This window comes from Zootoca vivipara, chromosome 7 (assembly GCF_965207765.1).
Source record: "Zootoca vivipara chromosome 7, rZooViv2.hap1.1, whole genome shotgun sequence".
Taxonomy (NCBI): Eukaryota; Metazoa; Chordata; class Lepidosauria; order Squamata; family Lacertidae; genus Zootoca; species Zootoca vivipara.
This window is the reverse complement of record NC_142590.1, coordinates 55,895,528-55,923,363: the sequence shown is the minus strand read 5'-3', so window position 1 is coordinate 55,923,363 and position 27,836 is coordinate 55,895,528. Positions and strand designations below refer to the sequence as shown.

At 44.8% G+C, this 27,836-nt stretch overlaps 1 protein-coding gene across 11 annotated transcripts in view; it reads left to right on the top strand.

The window, feature by feature from the left end:
* The window catches only part of SLC45A3 (solute carrier family 45 member 3), a 72,269-nt gene that overhangs the window by 21,440 nt on the left and 22,993 nt on the right, over positions 1–27,836 (top strand). For 4 of the 11 annotated variants that reach the window (XM_088674316.1, XM_088674312.1, XM_088674311.1 and 1 more), the window contains 4 exons: positions 3,402–3,514; positions 4,168–4,295; positions 4,757–4,812; positions 5,349–5,718. The gene's annotated coding sequence lies outside the window, so the exon portion shown is untranslated. Of the gene's footprint in view, positions 1–3,401; positions 3,515–4,167; positions 4,296–4,756; positions 4,813–4,952; positions 5,283–5,348; positions 5,719–5,883; positions 6,336–27,836 lie in introns of those variants that run through there. The other 7 variants (XM_088674317.1, XM_088674314.1, XM_088674313.1 and 4 more) reach the window with 5 other exon arrangements.

Genomic DNA, 27,836 nt, shown 5'->3' with positions numbered 1-27,836 from the left:
CACTGACAAGTAGGCACCCACGGAGGGAGAGCTTTTTTCTTCTGCTCGACTTGAAACCAAACCAAAAACTTGCAGGTTCGTTTTTTTCTCCCAGAACTTGCTCCAAAGGTACACATGTGTTTTGAGGGCAGAAAAGGTACTTTGAAACATCACATTGGTCTTCACTCAATTTACGAAGGATCTTCATTGGGGGTGAGGAACCTGTGGTCTTCTAGGCATTGCTGGACTACAACTCCCTTCATCCCTGACTGTTGCCCATGCTGGCTGGGGCTGATGGGATTTGGAGTCTTCACAACATCTGAAGGGCCACAGGTCCTGTCCCATCCCTGATCTAGATCCTAGTGGGCTAAACTTCAGGAGAAGGGTCAGTGGGCCTTGAGTTTTGTTTTCTGGAAAAAAACCCTGCTATTTCCGATCACCATTGCTTCTTGGGTCTCATTGCTGGCACACTGACACACCACTCTGTCTTTGATGTTTGGGGCTGCAGTTCTGTGCACATTTACCTGGGAGCAAGTCCCACTGAATACTGTGGGACTTACTCCCGAGTAAACATACACAAACTGGCACTGTGTGTGAAGGATGGCTCCTAGATTTAGCAGTGGAAATAAGGCTTGCCTTTTGGGTTCTCAGTACTTTAAGAAGGCGCTTGAAAGTTCTCTAGTTAGTAAATCTGGGAAGAAGTGGGTTAAACTAGCATAATGACAGTGCTTCAGTCTTGGTTATAACCTTTAGTAGTGAAGCACTGATGTCTAAAAATAGACTTCCAAACACGTATTTAGGCTCCTGAATCAGTCCCCTAATTTTTCATAGCACCCAACAATCTTCACTGACTTGATTAGTAGCCTGTAGATTTTTCTACTTTTGGAGGAGATGGGAGTTCAGTATTAGTCCTCCCTTGATTTTTGGGTATTCTTGTCTCCTGATTACTCATTTTATGGATGGGATGTTTGAACTGAGACTACCCGTATATTCTGGTGCATAAGACAACTGGGCATATAAGACGACCCCCAACTTTTCCAGTTAAAATATAGAGTTTGGGATATACTCGCCATATAAGAAATACGACCCGGCGTATAAGACGACCCCCGACTTTTGAGAAGATTTTCCTGGGTCAAAAAGTAGTCTTATACGCAGGAATATACAGTACATTTTTTGGAGAGGAAGGGAAGTTAAGTCCAAGAGACACATGCATTGACAGTGTCAAGGAACCGGCTGTCTAAGTTCTGGGGGCATTTACAAATATCTTATTCTAATCTTTTAAGATGTTACAACGCACAGCAGTTCTGAACCACTGTCATTAATTTGCTTTCCAATATTTACTAGAAACCAGCTGGGGATCCAGAGTAAATGCAAGCCAGAATACAGTATCGTGTTCTCTGGGTGGTAGCTGACTTAAGTCTTGATTGATTTATTGATTTCATAAGATTTATACACCGCTTGATTGTTAATGACCTCAAAGCGATTTACAAAAAGATAATAAAATCAAGAATAATTCACACCCATACTTTAGAACATACAAAATATAAAATACTAAAACAGATTAAAATTACCCCAACCTTCCAAGCATCTGGGAAGGCTTTCCTAAAGAAGAATGTTTTCAGCAGGCGCCAAAAAGAATTCAGTGAAGGTTCCTGCTTGATCGCAATAGGCAGATGCTACCACACTAAATGATCTGAGTTCTTACAAATGTGTAGTACTGCCAGTTCTGCCAATCAAAACGGTTGAGTGGACACATGAGGAATAAGGCCCTCTTCTAGGCCCCCTTGTTAAGGGCTTTATGTACTAATACTGGCAGTAACAGTTAGTTGTGAATAACACAAGGCATTGGAAATTTGTGATCAGATTTCCATCTCTGTACATTTCTGGTAATAAAAAAACCCTCCCTATCTGTATGTGTCTGTATCTGAAATCTGTTTATCACAAACAAAGGGACCACATTATGGCAGTTTGGTGACTGCAGCTTGCTGGGGCATGTCATTGTTAGATAATAGGGTAAATATGTGAAGACATCTAATCAGATGAGGCCACTGATGTGACCGTTACACTTCCTCTTCCTTGACTTCTTAGGCAGTTACAACTGTATTGTTTCTGACCACTGAAACAGCATTTTCCATAAACGTATACACGATAAGCACAGCATTTCTGCTGTATTATGCTTAGAATATGAAAGTCAGTAAACACAAAACTCCAAATGGAGACTTAAATGTCGGATCATAGAATTGTACGGTTTAAAGGGACCTCAAGGGCCATCTAGTCCAACCCCTTGCAATGCAGGAACCACAGCTAATAATTATCCATGCAATGGAAAAACACTCTGTGCTGGTTGAGCTTGGATGTCAGTGGCTATGAATGATCCAGTGCAATGATCCAAGCTTGCATAAGGTTGATTTCAGTGTGACTTGTGCGCATGCACCATAGCACTGGGCTGTGGCCATTAGGCTTGAAGCAAGTGGTTAAAATGTATGTCAGGCCATTAACAATATGGAATATGAGACCTTCGCTGTTGTCATGTGGAAACTCCTAACAGCAGCACTCAGGGTTCCCAGCCAACCATGTCCCTCCTTCAGGATATTCCATTCTGTTCCCCCAGCCCCTTTCCCAACATTCCATGAGTACTAGGCATGCTCAGTTATCACTGAGCTGGTTTCTTGGAGAGGGCACTTAGGTTGGTTTTTTTGCTAATACCTCGCCCATGTTTCTCAGTGGCTCTATTTTTTGGGAGCAGCATTCCTATGGACACTCACCACCTCAGTTTGTTATTAGAATGGTGGGTATTTTTCAGTAGATGGGTGATGGGTATTTTTCAGTAGAGTATAGCTGGGGAAATCTAATGTATGGCCTGTAGACTGTCTTTAGAATCTTATTTTAACTGGTTTAGTACTAACAAATGAAAAGGAAGACAGTTGCTCAATAGCAGCAGCCCTTAAAGTCCTACAGCTTAAGTTTCTACTCATTCTTATTTCCATTCTGTCGCTAACTCTTTCACCCTTGTGAGAATGTGTTCATGTTAGTAATTCCCTGCAGGTGGGCACTTTTAGACTTGGCTCACTGAAAAAAAAGCAAACTCCATCTGGAACACAAAGTGCAGGAAAAGCAACTAACGTCAACATTTATCTAACTACTTTTCTCTCACACAAAATAAATGATGCTTCCTGGTTAGAAATCTCTCCACACCAGTTTTGAACTCCTGTTATTTTTACACATATGAATAGAATTGTGGTTTTTTTTGTTTTTTACAATTGCACAATGAGCAGGAGCTGGGAAGCACTTGGAGCTTCTAAAGGAAACAGTGCTGGCTTTTTGCACCCTTCAGTTGCCTCCAAGAGCCATGCCAATGGATTTGTTCCCATTGGTTCAAGTGACTCTGAGTGCAGGTGTTCCACATGCTTTTTCCCATGCAGTGTGGGGTTCCAGTCTGCAAGCAATTTGGACGGAACAGCTGTCCGGCATGGAAAACAAGGCGACTGTTGTGCAATCAATCCAAAATTAAATTTAAAGTGCAAGGGATGAGATGGTAAGTGAAGAAGAGGAGGCAATGATGATATCTGGCATTTGCAATATTTTAACTGTCCTCCATTTAGTGGGTACTACATTTGGCTAAAGTCCTGGCCCAGTCACAAGCGAGAGTAAATTGGCTCGGCTCCACTGAATTGTATACTGTATCTGTAAATGCTTGTCTAATTGGAGAACAGATGTCACCCCACCCCACAAATGCGTCTGCAAGCATTTGGGCAAACAACTATTTGGCCACACGTATGTCCGCATTCATGTATGGCTGAAGGGTTGTCACAACCTCATTCTGCATGAAGTTCTAAATGGACCGGAGTGTGAAATCAATTTCAATGCAAATTTACATGGAGCTGAAACAAATTGCCCCTGTAGCATTCACAAATGATGCATGAGTGGCAGAAGATTCATAGGGCATTGCTCCATTCAAAGATGATATTGCTGAACAGGCTGCTCACCACCGCCCAAGGTGGTCTGTTGAATGCTTGAGCAGCTCTTACCATAAGGAAATTACTTCCAATGTTTAGCCAAAATGGTGATGACATCATTGATGTATTTTAATGTTTGTTGGAAGCCCAGCCAGATGGGCAGGGTATAAATAATAAATTATTATTATTATTATTATTATTATTATTATTATTATTATTATTATTATTCTAGCTAACAGCATTTCATTTGGCTGCCCAAAGTAACTTTGTGACACCAGTGCTATGGGCAACATCCTATGCAGGAAAGGCCATGGGCATCACAGAGAGAGAAACCCTATGCTCAGTGGGCCTTACACCAAGGTAAATGTGCATAGTATTACTATCCTGATCCCCACTCTACTAGAACAGGCTTAAAATGGAGATAAGATACAAGGAATCTCCATTCACATAGCTAGGTTAGAAAGTTATTTCTCTACAGTATAGTAACCATCCACCTCACATCTTTAAGAAAGTAGACTCAGTCCATTGAGTTTTTAAGCAAGAGAGGCCATGTGCTGGTTGTAGATTCCAGAGGGAAGGACAGAAATGTTTGTGGTGCAGCAGCTCTCCTTACTTTCTCCTTCAATACCTGAACATCCAAAGGTCGAGTGATTTGCAAGTAATAAATAATCAACATCATGTGTGTTTGGAGGCAATAGTTCAGCCTGTGAGAGAAGGCCATTTGAGATCCACTTAATCCAGGTGAAATTTTGAATCCAGTGGTGTTTTTAAAATAAATGACATACTTCTTCTATTAGGTAATTCTGTCTATTTTCATCTAGGTTTTGGGCAGAGTGAAGAAAGTGGAGAAATTGCTCCCCCACCCCCATTTGTGCAAGTAAGTTCCACTGAAATCAACCTTAGCTTTTCCCCTCAGCCCCTTCCTTTCCATCAAGGAAATCTTTCACACTTTTCCTACAGGGTACAATTGGGTGGCTGTTGTTGTACATAGTTGCCATTAACAACGGATATTTGAAGGTCATCGTTCTGGGTCAAACCCTCTCAACTCGGCTTCCAAAATCACCCCCAAGAGTAATAATAAAATGCTGGCAACCCCCATGCTAACAACAAAACATTAAGCCCAACATAATATCATGTTAAGTGAAGCTAGGCTAGGGCTTGCATCGCACACTCATACTACCTAGAGTCCCATCGAAATGAATGGGTGTGGCTAACTCTGCTCCACTGATTTCAGTGGGTCTGCTCGGAGTACAACTTAGTTGACCATCATAAAGCTTGGATCCTGTTCGGGACGGGGCTGTTTACTGAAAAGTAGACTTCACTGAAACGAGTGGAAACTTTCTACCGGTACGTTTCCCTCGACAGATGTATGTGTGTATAATCTCGGTCTACCCTTTCCTTCCTTCCCTCCAGGAAAACATCTCCGTCTGCAACCCCCCAAGCGCTCTTCGGTCGCCGAGTCTCTTCCAATCGCCGCCTGGAAGCGCAGAGCCGGTAGGACCGGAGGAGAAACCCCCGCCGTCCCCGCCCCGCCCCCTCGACTATGCCTCGGGGTCGGGAGAAGTCCTCCTTCCGAACCCGACCAAAGCCAACTTCACTCCACCCTGGCGGCCTTGGCGCATGCGCCCTGGGGCTGGCCAATTTAAAAGGCGGCAGAGCGAGACACTGGCGGGTATTGAGCGCCTCTGCACAAATCCCGGCGCGGAGGGGGCCGAAGCGGAGAGGCGGTTTCGCCGGGGAAGGAGGCATGCCGGCGGCGGCGGCGGCGCTGCTTCTATGCCAGGTACGCGAGGAGCACGTGGGCCTGTCTGGGCCGAGCCCCCTCCTGCCAAGTCCATGGGCACTCCCCACCACTTTTAAAGACTGCAAAGCATCTTCTCCAGAAGTAGATAGTTGTCTTTGCCCTTGAATTGGAGCTTGGGGCGGGGGGGAGGTGGAAATCTCCGGGGATGCTCATTGCAGAGGGAGGGGGCGAGTGCCGAAGGGAAGCCCAGCCAGCAGCCCTGCGGGCCCTCCAGGCCGGCGCTTCTCCGGAGTTTGGCGGGACGGGTCGGTTGCAGGCAGGCGCTCCGCGTGTCCTCCGCTGTGGGCGGGCGGCTGCTTGGAGGGCGCGCCGGGAGAGCAGCAGCCGGCTCGGCCCGGGAGCCCAAGGCGCGCAGCGCCTGCTCTGCAGAAGCCCGCGAGGTTCTTCTTGGGCGCAATAATGCCGGATCTCTCTTTTGGGAAATCTTCGTCTCCGGAAAAGTTGAGATGGGGGCGGTGGGGGAGGAGGCGTGAGTCACACTGAACCGCCGGGTGTTTATTTTGGTTGAACTCGCGGCAGCCTTCCCTGGTGACGGACGCGTCAAAGATTCCCTGCTCGGCTGCTCCGATTTCCTGGTTGCCTTTAACCTGGAGCAGGTGGGGCTGAAGGGCGCCTCGTTCGAGCGGGGCGGGGTGGGGGCGATGGGGATGTCGCCGGTGCCTGCCTTGCTCCTTTGACTGCTTAATAAGAGCCGGTCTGCTGGCTGGCCAAGGGATCCCCGTCTGCTCCGGATAAGCGGATCAACAAACCAACTTCATCCTCCTTGCTTCCACCCTTTCTGGAGCACGTGCGCTGCCATCGGATCGACTTCTCTAAACGAAAAGTCAGGCTTGTGGGATGAGTTATCCCGGGAGCAGCGATAGGGCCGCTGAAGCTCGTCACTTGAGAGAGCCATGAGTTGATAGAATCCAGTTGCTGGCTGTCCCTTATAGTCCAAACACCAAGCTTTTAAGAAGCTTGGCATGTGTCAAGGGAGAGAGTACAGATCCTTCATTTTTTGGCAGCATATCCCTTACTCCCTACTGTGCAACATTGGTGATGCTGTTAAGGTTTCTGGGTACAGAACCAATGGGTAGCAACACAATGGTAGGATTTGGGGGGCCTGCCCCCCCAACAATTGATGGACACCAAGCAGTGCTGGGCAGCTGGTGGTTTAAATTTTCCAGAGCGACTTTATGTCAGAGGAATTATGGGAAATTTAAATGGCAGCTAGCATTGGTGCCAAGTCTTAGGGGCTGAGGTCCTTTCCCCCTTCCAATAAAATATCTGAGGGGGTGCCCCCCCAAGTTAATGGGCATTACCATTCAAATGGTGTGCACTTGCTGTGTCTTGTGATCGATTATGCAGGGTGGGGCTTACCTGCCCCCCTCAATATTTTATTCAAGTTGGCACCCCTGGCATCTAGAGCGTACCACCTAGTGTCCTGTATGCTGCTTGAAGCACTGAACTGATACCCCCCCCCAAGTGGGAGGAAGGTAGGTGTCAGCAGTGGGCCTTGCCACAGATTCCTGCACTGCAGGGGGTTGGACTAGATTACCCTTGGGGTCCCCTCCAGCTTTGTGATTCTAGGGTGCTGGGCCCCCAGCAGCAGGCCAAAGATGCCAGGTGCTTGCACCAGTGCTGTGTATAACTAAAGTAACATCACTTACTATTTTGAGCTGTGTTTCCCCACTGTGCTTTTGGAAACTGTTTGAAAGCAGCTTTGGAACTGTGAATGGAACCTGAATGTGCCTTGTGCAAGGCACCCATGTCCAGGGGAGGGGGGGTGCAAGGACAGGAATGGACCCTTGAATCATGAGGAACACATGTTGGCTGAGGAGGAAGCCCGCCTCACTTTCTTATTTACAAAGTCAAGGTCTGAGCACATCCTGCCAGGCAAAATATTGCCACACAATGGGAATTGGTTGTTGACTATTTCTCGTAGTTGATTACCCATGTTTCTCTGTCAAACACAAAACTCCTGGGAGGATTTCATCATGTTTGTACCACAGACAGACAACATGTAGCCCAGATTATGCAACTTGTCCTGCTGTTAAGATCCTTTTCCTATTAGTTAATCAAACTCTTATCTTGACATAACTTGTGTTCCCATAGGCAATGAGTAAGCAACTGTTCTCTGTCTTTTTGAAACAGAACAGCTATTGACTGTAGAGAATAAGGAATAATTCAGCTGTGCACTTTTTATGTAGTATCACAACCTTTTGCAGTTTCTGTGCTCCCTTTTTTCACTTTTGCCTGTAGAATACCTCTGTGTAAATCAAGTTTGCACTCTCCAGTATCAGCCGAAGCTAATCCAATAAAAGCTATTGCCTTAATTTCCTTCTTTTTCTAGCTTTGGGGAGTCTGAGTAATGGATTCTAAGTAGCACTAAGCCTTTATGACAGGATGGGATATAACCCTAGTGTTTTAGTTAGGATTATCTGAGATACAGCGCACCTGCTAACGCAAGCACAGAGCAGTAGTTTAGTGCAATGATGATGGAAAGTGCAAATATTTGAGTAATGAGTAAGCTTACACGTTCAACTCAGAACCAGTGTGCTGATGTTCTATTTGACTCTCTCGTAAAACTCCTTTCTTTGCAGTTCTTCTATATCTGTGCACTTCCTCTTCTCTTCTGTTTGAAGTACAGAAACTCTTGGAAACTTCAGTAGCCTGAGTAACGGCTGTGGTTCCTGGTTCTTAACACACTCTGAGGCACAAATTCATCGATGATGAATGCAAAGGAAGCTCAGGCATGCTGCCACATCAGCACCCCTTTGTGTGGTGCGCATGGAATTGCTGTGCTTTTTCCACATGTGATACTCCTCTCCACGTATCCCTCCCTTTTCTGTAGGAAAACTTTATATAGGGACCAGCAGTTTTGCTTTGTTTAAATTCTGTGATAATGTGTGGTGCCGTTCTCCTTTCAGAAGCTAGTGCATAACGTATTTTGTGTGTGTGTGTGTGTGTTTTGGTGTGGGGGGAACATGATCAAAATGAGATTGTACTGCTAAGCAATAGCTGTAAGGGATTGTTGGTAGAGCACTCTGAAACAGGCTGAGAAAGAGTGTTTTCAAGAAAGCTGCATGAATAGTTAAGAGCAGGTATTATTAAACTATAACTCCCCTGAATCTCAGCATTAGTATTCCACATGTCAACATGGGTATATTCTGTGCCTAGTAGTCAACTAAGAGATATTGGATTGAGGTTATAGTGATGTGTTCTAAGTGCTCATTAATTATTAAAATAAAATACCTGTAAATTTAAATAATTATTAAATGTATATACCGCCGTTCATCTGGGGATCACAGGGCGATTCACAGTATATCATGCTCTTTGATGCTTATATATCCTTTGTCATTCTACAAATCTTCAGAAAATGTGACACACAGCAGGACAGAATATGGAGATGTTTGAATAATTGGATCAGTACAGTGGTTTGATAAGGTTCCTCTTTCTTACCATGTGTGGCATAGTGTTTAACGCAGCCCAGCTTATTTCTGACTGCTGTTACAAGTCTTAGTTTGCTTCAAAACAGGTAAAAAAACCCTAATGGTTAGCAGCTTTAGGACATAATCATAGAGCAGTTAATTCAGAGCAAAATGCAGCTGTACATCTGTCTATAAAGGTGGCAAGCTTTTGATCACTGGTAATGTCTGTTCTATGATCAAGGCATATTCTAGCATGATGTTTAAGGAGAGATTGTCCTTAAGACACAGCACGCCAGTATTTGTTTTAAAATCTGAAACATTTCTCATGTTTTGATAGAAGCTCAAGCTGCCTGGTCCCCTAGATATGTAAATACTTTAAATAAAGCAAACATAGTTGGATAAAGTAGCATTGAAGGGCATTCTGTAGAATACATAGTTGCCACCACCCTAGTTGCATCTGGTTTGGCTTCCTGTGACACACTTTACATGGAGTTGCCTTTGAAGAGTGTAAGCAAACTTCAGATGGTGCAGAATGCAGCAGTTGGAGGTTTTGCTAGAGCTAGTTCAACATCAAAAAAACTAAGATCATGGCCATTGGTCCCATCACCTCCTGGCAAATAGAAGGGAAAGAAATGGAGGCAGTGAGAGGTTTTACTTTCTTGGGTTCCATGATCATTGCAGATGGTGACAGCAGTCACGAAATTAAAAGACTCCTGCTTCTTGGGAGAAAAACAGTGACTAACCTAGACAGCATCTTAAAAAGCAGAGACATCACCTTGCCGACAAAGGTCCATATAGTTAAAGCTATGGTTTTCCCAGTACAGTAGTGATGTATGGAAGTGAGAGCTGGACCATAAAGAAGGCTGATTGCCGAAGAATTGATGCTTTTGAATTATGGTGCTGGAGGAGACTCTTGAGAGTCCCATGGACTGCAAGAAGATCAAACCTATCCATTCTTAAGGAAATCAACCCTGAGTGCTCACTGGAAGGACAGATCCTGAAGCTGAGGCTCCAATACTTTGGCCACCTCATGAAGAGAAGACTCCCTGGAAAAGACCCTGATGGGAAAGATTGAGCGCACAAGGAGAAGGGGACGACAGAGGACAAGATGGTTGGACAGTGTTCTTGAAGCTACGAACATGAGTTTGACCAAACTGCGGGAGGAAGTGGAAGACAGGAGTGCCTGGCATGCTCTGGTCCATGGGGTCATGAAGAGTCGGACACGACTAAACAACAACAACAACAACAACAGTTCTTTTGGAGCATGTGACTTGCATTACTGTCTGTATCCATTGCTGGCTCCAGTCTTTTTCCAGACTTGTTTAAGGCCTTTCTCCTCTGTAGCGCATAACCAGGATTCTTACAGGTTCACTTCTTCCTACCAAAACTTGCCCATCTAGTCAGGGGATTGAGAGCAGGACCTTCTCCATAGCCCCCGCCATACGAAGCTGGGCTGTTGGTGATGGAAACGAGAAGCTTCTTCAAACATCATGGAACTTCCTGCCTAAGGAAGTCCACTTGGCTCCTTCACTCACTGCATTCAGACACCACCTAAATACCATTTAAATTTTCTGCAAGCCTGTAGCCTCACTGCCAGATTTGTCTTCTGTCCTTTGGGTTTTTCTCCTTCAAATTGTTTTATTTGCTGTGCTGTTGTTAGTTGTTGTTTTCAAGTTGCTGCTGTTGATCCTTGTATCTCATGTTAGTCGAAAGGCTCATGAGCTGGACAAGTGAGCTGTACACGCTTTAAATAAAATAAATAAATGACAGGCAAGGGCCAGAAATCCGAATAGCCCCTATGAAGCAATAAGTAGCAGGATGCAGCTGTCTACTGTGTTAAGACAACACCTTCATGAGAGCCTGGAAGCTTCCACTTTAAGTAAAGGACAAGTTGCTGCTGCCATGCTTGTGGGCAGAAGCAAGAGGTGTCAGTGCTGTTTTCCAGCAGCTAGAGATTAGGACCTCATTCTTGTCCCTTTCTGCCTCATTGACTCCACTTCTCCTGTGCCAGTGATTCATGCAAGAATTTATCATTTTCTTCTTGCTTATCCAGCCTGTTCTCTGCCAAATTTCTAAATCAGCAAAATTTCAAATCTTCTTCCCAGAATCAAGTATGCACTTTCCTACAGCCATTGCTCAATTGAATTCTCTGGTTGCTACCTTTGAGTTTTTAATTTTGAATGCTGCAGCCCCTCATTGCAGATATTTACACAAAGCCTGCTTATCAGCAGTATTTTAAGGTATTTTTCACACATGAGGTACCTATAATGCACCTCAGATTTTGGCTAGAAGCTCCATTTTATTTACATGTGCTGTTGTAAAATATTGTGGTGATGGGCATAAATCGCATGGTGCAGAGCTCTTTTCCAGAGTATTGTATGTTAACAGTCTCAATTGCCAGTGGTTACAGGTAGGTAGCCGTGTTGGTCTGGATCGAAGTAAAATAAAAAAATTCCTTCAGTAGCACCTTAAAGACCAACTAAGTTTTTATTTTGGTATGAGCTTTCGTGTGCATGCACACTTCTTCAGATACACTTCTTCAATTGCCAGTGGCCTCTCTTACTATTGCAAAAAGTTCTTATATACAAGTAAAGTGAAGCTAATTTTTTCTTGGTTTTTCAGTGCCCGAGTTAGCAATATAATCTCGCAGGTTGCTTAACTTTTGACCACTGCTATAATGCAAGTAACAAAATTAAGACTTCCTTGCGTAAACTTCTAATTTGAAAGATGAAGAGATTGTCAAATGGCTGGAAGGCTCTGTTTCCTTCCTTGATGGTATCTGTCTCACTGCCATGGAGCTCTGCTGGGGCTGAATGCAGTATGTTTCATGCACTGCATTACTCCTGATTGAATCTTGTCTGGGGGGGTCTAATCAGTTGACCCATTTGGATCAGTGAGGCTTTCCTCGTAGTTGAACTCAGCCTGAGTTCTTCTGTGGTTGCAAAAACTATGATGATTCTTATGGCTTAGGGATGGGGAAGGGGATTGAATTCATGTCTCATTTAAAGCTGAATTTATCACATTCCCATTTTTCAAAACAATATGCAAACCAAAAGAGAGCTATCTGTCAAATTTCATACTCATCCAAATTTTGCTATGCAGTTTGCCAACTAAACAGTGCTTACAAAAATGCATGCGTTAGAGGAAAGTGTGCACAATTTTTTCTAAACTTTATTTATTTGGTTTTTCAAATTAAAATTAAAAAGTGTGCATAAAAATTAATATTTTGGCAAAAATAGCACACAATACATTATATTAGGGGAAACAGCTTGCAAAAATGTATATGTTAGTCAAAACTGCACATAAAAATGTGCTTATTAGGGGAAATTCACACCAAAATGCTGCTGAATTTTCATGAGGATTTAAATAATAATAATTCTCATATTGCTGCAAAATGTTACGGAGAACTGAATTTTAGTTCAGAAAGATGAGAATCTAAGCTAAGAGAACTGAATTTGACAGATGTGTCCATCCCTATGCAAGCCTTAACCAATTTATTAGGCCATAAGGCTTTTGTGGAATGGATTCATTTCATTAGATGCAATAAAGCACTGTTCTCAATTGGTAAGCGTGTGTACATGAATATATAGGGTGTGTGTACCTCAGTATATGGTGGGCATGTACACGAGTGCAGGAGGGAAATTGTAAGCATTGGGGTCAAAAGGCAATGAAATGCCTGAAAATCCAGGCTTAAATTTACGGAAAGCAAGCACAATGGCCATTCCCATTGGCAGTAAAAATCAATTATTCCTTCTGTGAATAGTCACTGTGCTTATCTTGCCTGCATTTAGGCTGCAGTCCTAAACACACAAGAGCCTCATTGAACCCAGTGGGACTTACACTTTTGAGTAAATATGCTTTGGGGTTGCACTGCATATCTGTAATTGAAATGTCACAGACTGTGCTACTTGCCTTTCATTGCCATTTGATCCTGCTGTTTACTGTTCCCTCCCCATGCCTGAACCGACATACTCACAATACCTGACAAGTGAGCATGATGCTTCATGCATCCAATGAAGTTGACTCTAGGCCCCGAGAGCATGTGCCATACTAAAATTGCTAGTTTTTAAGGTGCTGCAAGACTTTGCTTCCATTTTAAAATTGCAAATACTGTTCAAAATGTCACTTTCTGTTGTTACCCATCTTCAACTGATTCATTTATAATCTTTATTAACCTTTCCCCCATAGGGCAAATGAGAAGTCAATTTGTTTCAGCCCCTCTTGCGTTAGTGTTAGCTTTGGTCATGCCTAGACCTCTAGGTTCATCTTAAATGGAATAAGTTCATCGGTAAAGCTGTAGAAAGCAAAGCACTGAATGAGTGCTGAATCAGTGGGGAAAGTGGTCTTTGGGGTGTGAGTACAGTGGTACCTTGGTTTAAGTACACAATTGGTTCCAGAAGTCTGTACTTAATCTGAAGTGTACTTAACCTGAAGCGAACTTTCCCATTGAAAGTAATGGAAAGTGGATTAATCCGTTGCAGACGGGTCTGCAGAGTACGTAAACTGAAAGTACACAAACCGAAGCGTACTTAAACCAAGGTATGACTGTATATTATTGGTTTGCAGCTACCTTTATTGAAGTTGCAGTAGATGAGAGCCAAGTATACTCATACTGCTTTGAAGGAAAACATGTACACACAATGTGGCTTTGAGATGGTCTGTAGGAACCCCATCTCATTGGCATGTATTTTAATTATAAGAGGCTTAATTTGAGGCTGGGGAAAAAAATCTCTAAGCTGCAAGGCTGTGAAGACTTGGACACCTTGCTAAGGAACCAAATTCTTGGCTCTGTGGAACTGCCCAAGAAATTGCTGTGTGTTCTTTATCCCTCCTCATCCTTTCTGCTAGTTTCTAGGAGGTCCTTCGAACTTGTGACACCTTTGGTGTATCTTCGCCTACCCAAATAGGAATCTGTTCCTGCTTGAAGTCTGAAAATATTTATTTTAACATTTTGCCAGTCTGACCATAGCTGCCAAGTTTTCCCTTTTCTCGCGAGGAAGCCTATTCAGCATAAGGGAAAATCCCTTTTAAAAAGGGATAACTTGGCAGCTATGAGTCTGACTATAAGAAAAGGCAGGCCCTGGGAAAAGAAGGAACGGAATAGAAGGAACGCAGCTCAAATAGCATTTTTTTGTTTTGCTTGGGGAGGCAGAGTGCGAGGACTGAAATAGGTTCTTCAGCAAGCAGGTGCCAGGTCCACAGGCACTCCATAAAAAAACATCTCTTAATGCCTGTGTTGTGGCTGCATTCTGGTCGTAAAAGTATTTCCCACAAGGAGACTGAGCATAGAGGAGAAGCAGCTCCTTCGGTGAGATATGGCATTGACCTTCCTTGCTCTGGAAACAATCTCTGCTCCAGCTGTTTATAGTCAGAATCACCTGCTCTGGGTTGACTTGAACAAGCCTTGGGGTTAATCATGCTAACTTCAATGAACTCCAGGCCTGTTTTTGCATGCAGTGCTCTGATGATTTATGGTGTGATCTAGCAGCTTAGAAAGCGGCCATGCCCATGACTTCCCCACTGGATTGTAGTGAGGCCTGCAGCAGAATCTGGAATTATGTGTGGCAGTTTCTAAAAATGGAATGTTCACGTTCCAAAAGTTCACTTAAAACTTAAAATATAGGAATTTGTTGAGCTATGTAGAGTTCATAGGAGGTAGCTCATCTCCTCCCTATTGTGCTATGATGAGAGTTTCTGTACTGATACCACTAACAAGTTACTGTACTCTATATCAATGAACATGCCGGATTTTAACCACCTATCCAAATAAAACCTGAAGTCATCAGTTAATTTGAACTTCAAAGGCCAAAATGGTTTTAAGGCCAAAACATCTTTCCCTGCTGCGATCAGAAGCTGCTGCTCCATTATGCCTTAATTGCCGGTATTCCTCTGTGCCACATTTTGAGAACCAACAGAGACCAAAGCTTGAGTGTTCCAGTTCATGAGAACCTCTTCCTTGCTCCTCCTGGAGCAGTAAACCAAGTACAAACCTTGACTTCCACTTTTGGTTTGTTTGGACTGAAACAAAGCACAAGTGCTGCTTCACACATAATGCTAAGTCAGTGCTCGGGGTTCTTGTTTTCCTCCTGGGGTGGGACAGGGAGGAGAGGGGTGGACCCAATTGAACAGCACGCACCAGCACACTGATCATTCACAGGAATCCATAGCTTGTGACTTACCGTTACACACAAACCAAGCATCTTTCTTTGCTGTACAAACAAGTTGGCCAACTCTGTTCTACTACATATTTGACCATCCTTGCTTTCCTTATACCAGTCAATGAATGGTTGTGGACAAAGCTGCAATCCCGTGCACATGTTCTCCAGAGTAAGTCCTACTAAACTTAATAGGCGTTATTTCTCATTCGCACACAGAAGACACTGCCTGACAATGCATTCATCAAGTGACAGTTATGCAAGTACCTTTGGTTGTGATCTGTGTCTTGCACAATTATTTCCATTTTCATGGAAACATGACATAAAATACCCATTCAGATTAAATTCAGTGCATCTCTGTGGGGGTACCTCATCTTTAACCCTGGCTGGTTTGAGAGCAGTTGTGGACCTTGGTGGATGTCCTGGGGAAGGGTATCCCAAGGTTTTGCAGCAGTAAGTCAGACTAACCACCTCTATCAGGGACGGGGAACCTGTGGCCCTCCAGATCTTGCTAGAATACAGCTCCAGTAATTCTTGACTGTTGGTCATTCTTTTGGGAGTTGACATAACATCTGGGGGGTCACAGGTTCCTCACCCCTGCTCTGTAACTTTTTGCATGCCCTTACATACCATACAAAGTGAACAAAACATTATGTGCTTAATAAATGATGAAGTTCAGCTTTCCATATGCATGCTTGAAACTTAACCGTGAAGATGTCAGGACCCATTTGTGATTGGGGATAATCTGTTACCCAGCTACCCTTCCGCTTCACCTGTGTTTCCCATGAACTTTGATATGGTAAACACAGCTAGAGGTGGGCAAACATCTCAACAAATGAAACATAAAGGGCTATTGAGAGAGAAAGTGCGTCCTTGCAATTTCCAGCGGCTTGTCTGCAAGACTACTCTCAATTGGCACCCTGTCCATGTGACGCCCCAGTAACTGAGAACATTTATAACTGGCCTTGTTTGTTCTGTTTAGCCATGCTGTGTATCAACATAGGACTGTTTGTGTTATGAGTGTAGCAGACAAGATCAGCCTACAGAGGGACATGAGCCAATAATCTAATGCTGAACCCAACTCCTTTTACTTTTTTTTTTAAAAAAAGATCCTTTATACCGCCCTCAAAGCAGGATCTGATCATCTGGCAGCCATGAAACCAGTTATCATCTCAGCTTCTCTGTGAGGCTAACTGGTGTGCCATTTGTAGAAGTGGATACCTGGGACCAAAAAAGGCCAAAATCATACCCAAAACTTTTGGCAGATGATTGGAATGATAAAGTCAACACTGAGCAGTTTTTAGCTTTGTGGGTGGCTTTGGGGAGAGCTGAAACCTTTGCCATGAAGCTTTCATAAAATCCCAAATATTATTATTTAGTCCCATCAGTAAGTAGTAGTTATTGATTTATGGGTGCTGGTTAATAATTCCTATTTACTATAAGCCCAATGTTAATAGGAATCTTCCTGGGGGAATCCCGCCGGCCCCGATTCTCCTCATGCATTTCTACCCCTGCAACTTCTCAAGTGCTGCCTATGCTTGTTGGCTGTGTTTCTGCCTCCCCTCATTCAAATGTCCTTCTCCCTGCCTCCCTTCTTCCCTCAGTTGAAATGGCTGAATGTTAAATAAAGGTGTTTCACGTGAAAAAAACCACACACAAAAAACCACACAATAAGCCCAATGTGGTTTTAGGAGATTCACAAACTGGCTCGGAAAATACTGTAATGCTGGATTGTAGAAATTGTATTAAGATCATTCATGGGAGCAAAGTAAGGCAGCCCTTTACAAATTATGTAACTTTCAATCCTGCTGTAGAGATGAGCCTTGCCTCTTTTCTTAGTTCACCATTTTTGTATGATCTTGCCAACCTGCTGCCTTCCAGATGTGTCAGACAGACTACAACTCCCATCAGCCTCAACCAACAGGGTGGTAGGTGAGGCTGATGGGGAATTCATTTGAAAACATCTGGAGGGCATGAGATCCGTAAAGGCTTCAGTTGAAATGAGTCAAAGTACTGTACCCAGTTCCTCCTCTTTGCAAATGATCTTTGTTTCTAATCTATTCTTTCTTTGGAGATTGTGAAGAGAGAACCTGCTTGCTATGGTCAAAGAAGATACACACACACACACACACACACACACACACACAGGCATTAAACTTCTCTGGCAGGGATATAAATAGCTGAAATTGCAGACCAGAAAATTGCCATGGGGGAAAATGCATTAGTTAACACGTGATCACAAAAAAGCCCATTAGTATTGTGTGTCTGTCTGTGTCTGGGATCCAAAGTGTATTCTCCGACTAGGAGCAAAAGGTCATGCTCTTAAGTTCAGTCAGAAAAAAGTAATAAAATGTGGAGCCCTCTGTCATAGTCTCTTCAAAGCATCTTACAGCGGAGACTTTGAACACTGTGTTTTCCTCCCGTCTTTGCTATAACGGCGTGCATGTCAGATATGACTTTTCTGTTGGCATCAAAAAGCTGTCTCCCTATCCCAAGCTTGCAACTGAACTTCGCTTTGCCCTGTTAATGCTAGTACTCAAATGACTGGAGAGTTGGCTATGACTTTTTCCAAAGAAGATGCTCTCTGTGGGTGCTCCTCCTCAGCAAGCTCAGAGCTGCTGTGTCCTGGAATGCAATCCTGAACCCTGAAAAGCAGGTTTTTGGGAATGGCTCTCAAACAAGTCTGCTCCAACCCAGACCTCCCCTATCTGGCCAGTGGTGTGTTTGGACTTGGCAGGGGAAAAGTTATGTTGGACCCATCCCATGGGAACTGCTCAGATACCTGTTTCTATATTGTACACACAAACAGTACCAAACTGTTCTTACTTGGAGAAGAAACACTTAGAGAGATGCACTTCAAACACCCAAGGATTGCATTCCTTATATTGAAATTATAAATGGCAGTGTTGGTACTAAGAAGAGAAACAGATAGGGGAGCCACAGGATGGTAAAGACCACATGACTACCTGCAACTTGTAGGTGCTTTAAAGAATATTGCATTTCTCTGTCCAGAAGAGGGATCTTCAAAGTGGAGGGAAATGAACTTTCAGTACCAGAGACTTACGGCAAAAAAATTTTGGGGTTGCATGTCCTCCAAATACAAGGTAATTTTTCTTAGTTTGGCTTCTATTGACTCTCTACCTAGTGCACACCCTCAAAAGTAATCTTCAGTTTTGCTAATATAAATACTTTCATTTTTATCTTGTCTGGATGTCAGAAAGCTGTAGTCATCCTTGTGTTTTGACGAGGGTTAGAGACATAACCAAGTAACTGCTAAATTTTATATCTTCAAAAATGGGGAAACAGCATTTTTTGCTTCTTTGTCTTCATAGCCCTGGGTGCATCTTGCAGATCTGTCTTTCCCCTTAGTAAAGCTAATCCAATTATGACTGCATAACTCCTCCTGCACTCCATTTTAAGACTGTTACAAACTGCAGACTTTGGGACGACAACATGCCCAGCTTTTTCTCTCTCCAGCTCCACCCCCCCCCACACCCAACATCCATAGAGCATGATTAAAAGAGACCTGGGGAATTTGAAAGCTTGCTTACTGTGTCATGACTCTATGGCACACTGTGGCTTTGGGATTATTCATTATGCTGCATGCCTTTTGGGAACCTGAGAAAAAGTCTTCTGGTTTTTGGGTCTTCTCTTAAGCTGTGAAACACTAGACACTAGTATTTCTCTTCTTTCTTTGCATGGGATTGCCTACTGGAAATGCTTGGGCGCTACAGTAAAAGCTGCACTTTTTGGTAGGTGCTTTTGGGATCCACAGCAGCTGTGCTTTCCAACCCCCCCCCCCCCGGCATGAACTACTTAAAAATTGTGCAGAGTGCTACTGAGTTTTCTGCCTGTTGTAGCAGCTGCGTTAGATGTTAGATGCTACCGGTATATGATTTTTAATTGTATTTTTATTCCAAAGAATTCAGACAGTGATACAATAAAATGCAACATAATAGACAAAAGAAGCAATCTAAAAACAATTCAAAATCAAAATGAATACAGGCATCTCTCTCAATTTGCCTCTGTTTGCATTTGCAACTGTGTATGCACATGCTGTATTTGGCACTGAAAGAGGCTGGAATGGGGGCGAGGCAGAATGGGGTGGGCTTACGTGTGCTCCGCTGACATACACACACAAAGACCTGGAACGTAAGGGGGTTGCCTGTGTTTAATGCGATGCTTGTGCAGTCTCCCATCTGCAACCACAAATCCACAGACACGCTGGAGACACCTGAATGAAGGCTGCAGATCCCTGTTGTTCGCAGACCATGGTTTGGGAACCTCTGCACTGCACATTATTTATAACAGCTTAGTCTTTGCTAAAGCAAATGTTTCCCAAAACTGCTTCTTACCCTGATATAAAAAATCATGTGCACTACTATCACAAGGTCCTTGCAGGTCCCCTGTATTCTGTGAGCCTGAGAAGAGACTCAGGGGTTGTGTCAGTTCCTGTGATACCTTATGCTGAACTGCAGCTGTCCATCAAATATGGCTGTGCATATACATTTTTTTCCTTGCATAGCAGTAATATTCACGTAGGAATGCAACCTTGCATGAAGTGACCATAAGCAAACTGAACTTCCTGAATGGGTGACCTGAATATGCAAATGCTGGGTTGGCATTTTATAATTCCAAGGAACATAAACTCCGTAACGTGGGGTTTTAGATTTCTGCTTTAGATAAGTTCACATTTCAGTTCCTTTTTCTAATTGCTATTGAAACGTTTCTCCTCCCTCCCCTTGTCCTTCCTTGCTTGCATGAAATAATAAAACCCCGACTGGCTCAGAAGGTAACTTAAGCTGAACAAGCATTAAAATGGACTAATTCCCTGTAATATTTTCATACTAGTAACTAGATTCTGAAAGACAGTTTTCTCCCTTTCTTCACCAAGGCAGGCTCACAGGATTACCAAAGAAGTCATACAAAATGGGGCCTACAGCCAACTGTTTGGATGAAGGTCCCATGTTCAACCCCCAACATCTTCAGGTAGGGCTGGGAGAGACCCCTGCCTGAAAGCCTGGAGAACCATGACCTGCCAGCATAGGCAATATTGAGGTAGATGGACTGGTATGAGGCAACTTCCTATGTTCCTTACATATGTGGGGTTGTAGAGGTGTGGCTTGGGAAGAGAAATCCTCAGCTAGAGGAGTAATTTCCTGCATTTTCTGCTTGAAACCTCTTCAGAGCAAAGTGTTGCTTGCATCAATAGGCGTTCCCCACTGTACATCTGCCTCAAAGGCTTGCATGCCGCTGGCTGGCAGCAGAAGAGAACATGTCAATAATTGCCTTGACAGCGTGACCACGCATGGTCACAAGGGTTTGCAATGCCGCTGTCTTCAGCCTGACCTTCCTGAAGCCTATTGCATTTTCCAGATTCTTGACACCATGGAGTGATGTTAAGCTGAGAAAGTCTCTGTCTCTGTCTAGGGCTGGGGGGTGGGGGTGGGGGGGCAGAGCCTGAAATTCTTCAGATCATGTGCCCTCCAATTTCTGGTTAGCCTGAGTGTGAGATCAGGCACTGAAGCTGACCTCTTTTTATCTATGACCTTGGTGACTTGGAATTGTACCCTCTAACTTTCTAGCAAGTGTGTATGGAGCCAGGGGCTGAAGGGGGCAGGGAAGGGTGGAGAGGGTTTTGGAAAGCTTCTTTTCAGTAAGTTGTGTATTACTAACAAGTGTGGAGGCTTATAGCATTGAGAAGACCCCCCATTAAACCAATAAAAGGTCCTAGGCTGACCTTGAGAATCTCATGCTCTCCATTAAGCCTGCCTTACTGGATTGTGATGAGAATTAGGCAAGGGCAGCCCATTCATAAAGCAAGGTGAGGCAACTACATCAGGTGGCAAGATCCACGGAGGCAGAAGATTCAGCCTCCAAGGAATGCATTGCCCACCACAGCGATGGACGCAGTGTGCTCTTTGGAGGGCCAGATCTGCCACCTCCTTGGCAGCCCGCCCCCCATGCCACTTCTACGGTGGGCTCTTGGAGAATCGGAGGTGCTGCTGGTCTCCTCTCAATGCCAGGGCTTGCCCTCTGGGGTCGTTTGGGGTCTGCACCCACCTGGCGTGATTCAGAGCAGGTCCCTTCCCCCCTGCAATGGCCTTTGATTCCTACTTCAACCATCTGGTAAGTAGATTTCACTCGTCCCCTTCTTCCCTGGTGGGCTGGGAGTGGTACCATTTTGTGGTTTGCCTCAGATGCCAAAATATCTTGGGCCAGCCCTGTAATTAGGGTGGCCCAAGTCTGGTGCTCCTTGGAGGAAAGGAGGAATGAAAATGTAGGCCACATTCACACTACTGTATACATTTTACTACTATTTTACTATACCATGTTAAGCAGTCATGGCTCCCCCCCCCCAAAGAAAAAAAAGAATTCTGGGAGCTGTGGTTTGTTAAGGGTTCTGAGAGTTAGGAGACCCTTATTCCCCCCCAGGGTGGTTTAACAGTCAGTTGTTCTCCCCAGGGAGCTCTGCAGCGTAGCTCTATGAGGGGAATAGGCGCCTTCTAACACCTAAATAAAAATAACAAATAATAATAGCTGTGACAGCCCAAGGCCCAATGGAGCCCCAAAAATTGCCCCTGCAAATTCACCCATCTGCAGTGCAGACCACATGTATCAGTTGTCCGCTGGCCATGAGTCTGGTGTGTCACTGATCTGTACATTTGGTAGGAAGTTGGAGTAAAGGAGATGTCATTTTCCCTCCCCACTTTCTCAAGTAACCTCTCAGGATACAAATTTATGACAATACCCTTTGAAGCGCTTTGATCTTGCAATTGGGCCAAGATTTTTTAAAGTGGGTTGAAACAATCTAGACTTGAAAGCAAACATCTTCACAGTGGGCACGGAGCGGAACGACAGAAGACCTCTCCTCCTCGAATTCCTCTTGAAACGAATAGAGCTTGCATGCACCAGCTCTGCTTCCCTGGACAACTTCTTGATCCTTATCTTGGAAACTGGAAGTATTTGGTGCAAACTTAGATGCAGGGCCGTCTCAAGCAGGTCGGGCGCCCTGGCACTGAGGCGCGGAGATCACGCCCCCGTCCTTGCAGCGCGCAGCATGGCTTCCGCACGGCTTTGCTGCGCAGCGCGCGCCCCCGCCAGCCTAGCGCCCTGGCGCCCTGCGCCACCAGGACTACACCTAGAGCCGGGCCTGCTTAGATGCTGCTCGTTTATTGGTGTTTTAGGAAAAACGAAAGCCTCTTGCACAAAACGAAATAATCTTCCAGCATTGTGTGGGGAATTTGTGGGCGAAGCTCCCCCAATGGCACTTTGGGGGGCACACTGAGAGTTCTCTCTTGACAAGTTTGTGTCACTTAAATACAGGTTGCAGTTAAGCAAGGGATGGATTGGGGTGTCCCGGTGATAACTGGTCCAGGCTGGGACTTTCCAGGAAGATGCAGAGGCCCTGAACTTGGCACTGCTTAGAAGGGAGGAAAAGCGCCTTTGGGCATTGCTGCATAATACATGACCCAACTCCTTGAAATGTGGGCCCTTTCCCCCTAAATGAAGAAGGGGTGGGGAGGGGGTCAAGATATATTGTCAGCTCCTTTTCAGCGCTGCTGTTTTCTGTTACTGGATACAGAAAGGGGCTGAGGGAGGGGAGCGAAGCCACCTGTTGGATTTTGACACTTGGCGGGGGGAGGCCATTGCCCTTTCCAACAGTGTCTGCCTGTCCTCTCTTTCTCCCTGCCTGTCTCCCTCGCTGCTTCCCTCCCGTCTCTCAGGGTTCTGTTTACAACCATCCCATTGTGGTTCTTGGGCTGGAAGCAGCTGGGTGGACTGTTTCAGGCTCAAGTGTAATTTCAGCTTCTTCAAAAGCCTTTGGAGGCCGCCGCCCCTCCCCTCCCGCAATCCCGGCCGCTCTCCCCTCTGAACAGGACAGCCACGCCAACAAGGGGATAATTTGATGGATTACTCTGCAGGGCTGAGAGGCTCTTGGCTAATCCCTTTTGTGTGTCTCTTGGACTAGACGCTCAGCAGAAGCCCTAGCCTCAGGCAGAGAAAAGGCTGCTCAGCAGGGTGGGTTTTACACACTGACATATAAATACAAGGACTCTGGTCATGTGGTGCAGGGCTTTAATCCCTGCCCACTACCATGGCCTAGAGGTTAAAGGGGGGGGCACCTGTTTGGGGCTGCTTTATGTTTTCCCCACTTGGTTAGATTTACATTTTTATTCTTCTTTTTAATAATAACTTGGAGAAGCAGGAGGGGGGAAGCAGACAAGATGTTGGAGCTATGGGCATAGGCCGAGGGTGGGGCCCACGCCTGTCTTAATGCCAGTGTGTCTGGAAACTCTGGCTGCTCATTTGACCAAACGTTACGGGCGCTGACTTGTTAGGAGATCCCTGTTTCCTGCACAAAGTTACAGTTCCTGGAGTAGCAGAGCAATCAGTCCCAGGGAATGGGTCAGCACCCTTCACAAACTACAGTTCCCAGGATCCTTTGCGGGGGGGTCGTGACTCTTTAATGTGGTATGCTATTGCTTTAAATGTATAGTGCTAACGGGGATTAAGACTATACAGTAAAAATGAATGGATAGCCAATGCGGACTTTATGCCTAAAGCACACACTCACTCCTGCTTTGCTTAACATTCTCCCTGATGAAGAGTTTTGGTGGAGCTGAAAGCTTTGTGGCATTTTGGTTGGTCATTAATTCATAGTAAAGGGACTTTGGAGGGTTTTAAAAAATAAATAAAACCAGTGGTTTAACCCTTAGCCATGCATGCTAACATGGGCCATCTCTTTCGCAGCGTAGTTTATTTGGTGGGTTTCTTTCTGAGAAAAGCTTATTTATTTGGCATGCAGAGAAGTGACAAATATCCCCCCCAGGAGATGACATCATTGTCCCTGATGTAAAATACGTGGTGGAACGGTGTCCCTCCCTGTCCCTGCTACCATTACATCACTGTTCTCATCACCCTTGCGTCCTGCACTTTTTCTGCAGAGTTTAATTTGGCGTGTGTATGAGGTGATTTTATTTTATCCCCACAGGTTAGGCTGAGAAATGGAGACTTCAAGGCCACCCAGTGAGCTTTGTGGATGTTAGGGCTCTGAATCTGTGCCATGCACACTCTGCCCACTAAGTCCCCACGTTTTGTGGCTACTTTTGAGACATGACCCTGTTCTGTGGCATAGCTTCTAGTACATTTTACGAAAGAAGCCTAAGTTTCAGAAAAGGCAGGCTGCCATGCAAACCCTTACTGGTACCATAATCTGTTATTTTTTGCCTCTGATTTTCTGGAGGGTCTTGTTTATTTACCGTCACTGACCTGTTTTATCTCCTCCTGCTGTGGTCATCTTTAATGCTTTTGATGAGGTATGCTGTGGAAAAATGAGGTGGTAGCCAGATCTCCCCCCCCCTTTTTTTCAGTGCCCCCACTCATAAATCCTCATTCACTCCTGTTTGGGCAGCTTCAAAATGTTCCATCCAATGCTTGCCTTACTTTTAATCGTTCAATTTTATTTATAACTCTTGTTTTGAAACAGAAATAGTTTTCAAATGGCTGTTACTGGCACTCCCCACCTCCTTTCTGGTGAACGTAGGTTGCTGAAAATCAAAATGGAATCTTGGTGCTATAAATGGCCATTTTTTATTTTGGAAAGTCAAAACAACTGACAGGTGGGTGTTGTTGTTGGTTGTCTTTTGGCAAAGATGTTAAGATATACTGTACAATACGGTTTATGTTTACACAGAGGAAAGACCCACTGTGTCAAATGCATTTGTTTCCTAGTTAAGTGTGGGGAAAATTGCAGCCTTAGAGTTTGTATACATGGTGTGCAAATGTGTGCTCAGAGCTGAATGCAGGTGTCTTTTGGGGTTGCTATACACATGATACCATCCCCATAGCATCCCTCTTCTCGCACTATTTGCCACTCTAAAATCTCAATCTAAAGCTCATTCTCCTGGAACAGGATAACCCACTTTGTGCCAAGAATGTACTTCTCAAGTGCTTGCTGCAGACGGGTACACAGAGAGCACTTTCAGATCATCTCCTATTAGAACAGGCCATGCCAGGGGTTTTCAGCCTTTTTGAGTCCACAGCTCCCTTGACCAACTACATTCTTTCTGCGGCACTCCTGTGGGGCTCAGGAGCCCAGTTATGTCACCCCTTGCCTGCAGAGCTGGCAGCCTCTCACCCTCTTTCGAACACCCTCCCTTGTGGAACACCTCTCCCCTGTCCTTGGGAGTCCTCTGGGCAGCTGCTGCTGCCGCCCCTGTCCCAAAGAGATATACCTCCTCACACTGCCCCACAAGGGCCTGAGATTCGCCCGTCCATTTCCAACAGCAAGGGCTGGCAGACCGGCTGGCCGGGCTCCCTCGCCTGCTTGCTTGCTGACCCCACGGCCGCCACAGCTTCTAGTAACCAGCACCCCCTGGCCAACCCTAGAGGCACAATTCGCCTGGGGAGCTTGTAGCTAGGGCTGCTGCAACAAACAGCTGTGCAAGCCTTTGGGAAGATAGAGATGTGAGAGGGCATCACAGGAAGGGAGGGAAGGAAAGAGGGACAGAGGCCAGTGTTTCCCACGGCACCCCAGTCATCCTTCAAGGCACCCCAGTGTGCCATAGCACACTGGTTGAAAACCACTGGGCTATGCCATTCCCCATCGCCATGTTTAACTTGTCCATGAATAAAGGCAGAATAGGAGGCATCACATTAACCTGTGACTGTATACTGTACACTGTATACACATCCCCACCTATATACACGGATAGTAGCTGCCACTTTAGAAGATGTTATTGTGCAAAGGTGTGTACACTTGCAAACTGCTTTGTGAAAAAGCACACTGTGAAACAATGACCCCTGCACATTTTAAGGCCCACATGTCATATGTGCAGAACCTCAAGTTAAATTCTCACGGAAGAACTGATAAATGCCTCCATTTGGCAGCCGAATGCTGATTCATAAATCTTAGGAGACTCTACATTTCCAGATTGCGAGATTTCTTGGTTCTTTGCATTTGTACCCAGGGAAGCTTCTATATGCTTCTGCCTTCCGTTTTGGATAATAAGGGATTTCCAGCAGCATGTCATTAGCCTTGCTCCCTGGTATAGGGCCAGTAATGTAATCGAGGCCTCAGCTCACCGGAAACCTGGAGCTAATTCAGGGAGATGAAATAAAATAAATTACAACTGTGCTTCCATCTCTTCCCTGCTACAGAACACATTTTAGGAAGTGGGGGGGGGGAGGGAGGGAAGGGTTGAGGGGTGGTTGTGAGGTGAGCTTTCCATTCCAACATACAAGATAGCCAGAATTACACCATGGTGTATTTCATATTCAGCCAGTTGGTTCCAGATTTTCCGGTACATTGGCCTTAAATGCAAACAAATTGCTCTGCACGCGAGCCATATTCTAGTCAAGAGCAACAGTCTGGGCTAGAGATCAGGGACAAGGCTGGGTTGAATTCCAGGCCAGAGAGTGGAAAGGAAAGGGACTGACCATATAACAACTGCCCCCCTCCATTCATGATTGATGTCCAGCATATGTATAAGCTTATTGGACTGTTACCCAAATAAAGGCGTACTAGTCAATTAATTACATGTGTTCTGGTTGGCTTTTAAATCTATATATAACGGTGAACTTTTGAATGGGAAAGGAGCATGTTTTTACATGATGAATGCATGAATTGTGGCAGCCACCGTGTTAGAAGAGGTGTGAATGTGTCCGTGAAGAGAGAGAGAAGAAAGAATGCCTCTGTTAAGATTATACTAAACCACCCTTCCCTCTCTTTTTCTTTTTTTGGGGTAAATTATTCCATTAACTATAATTAACTATTTTTAAAAGAAACCAGTCACAGCATAATGCCCCTACTTCACCCTTTGCCAACCTGGTACCCTCCAGATGTTTTGGACTACAACTCCCATCAGCCCCGAGCCAGCTGGCTGAGGCTGATGATGGGAGTTGCAGTGCAAAACATTTGGAAGGTTGGCAAACACTGCACTAGTAGTAGATCAGTAGCTGAGGGAACCTGTGTGAGCATTGGAGAGTATGAGCAGAACAGAGGTGGGGAGGAGGAGAGGATTTGCTGCAGTGCAAGGCTTTTGGCCCATCACCTGCCACCCCATTGGCTCCAGTTTTCTGCCCTTCACAGGTATGGGCCTTGTGCCCTCCCTCCTGCTTTCCATGTGGGGAGGGCAGATTTGGATCATGGCTCACGTTTTTAAAATCTATCTTTCTAAAAAAAGAAAACAATGCATAGTTGCCAAGTCACACAATTTCACACGTTTATGTCCCGCAGTGTTTTATTTTAATTTTGAAAACCAAATTTGGTCCAATTTCGTACTCATAAAAATACAGTACCCGAAAGAGATGCCAGAATTTAATTTAACACAGCTGCCCTGAGGAAATTGCTGTACTTTGCGCTGGGATATATGCTTCGAAATTTGCACTGATGCCCTGCCTTTACTCCATTAATATTGGTTCAGATATTGCCCAGTTGTGGAGTACAGTCTTCATAGACGTATTGCTAACAGGCAGCTTGTTTGGATTAATGATAAAACCACGGTTTATCATGACCGGAAACAAGCCA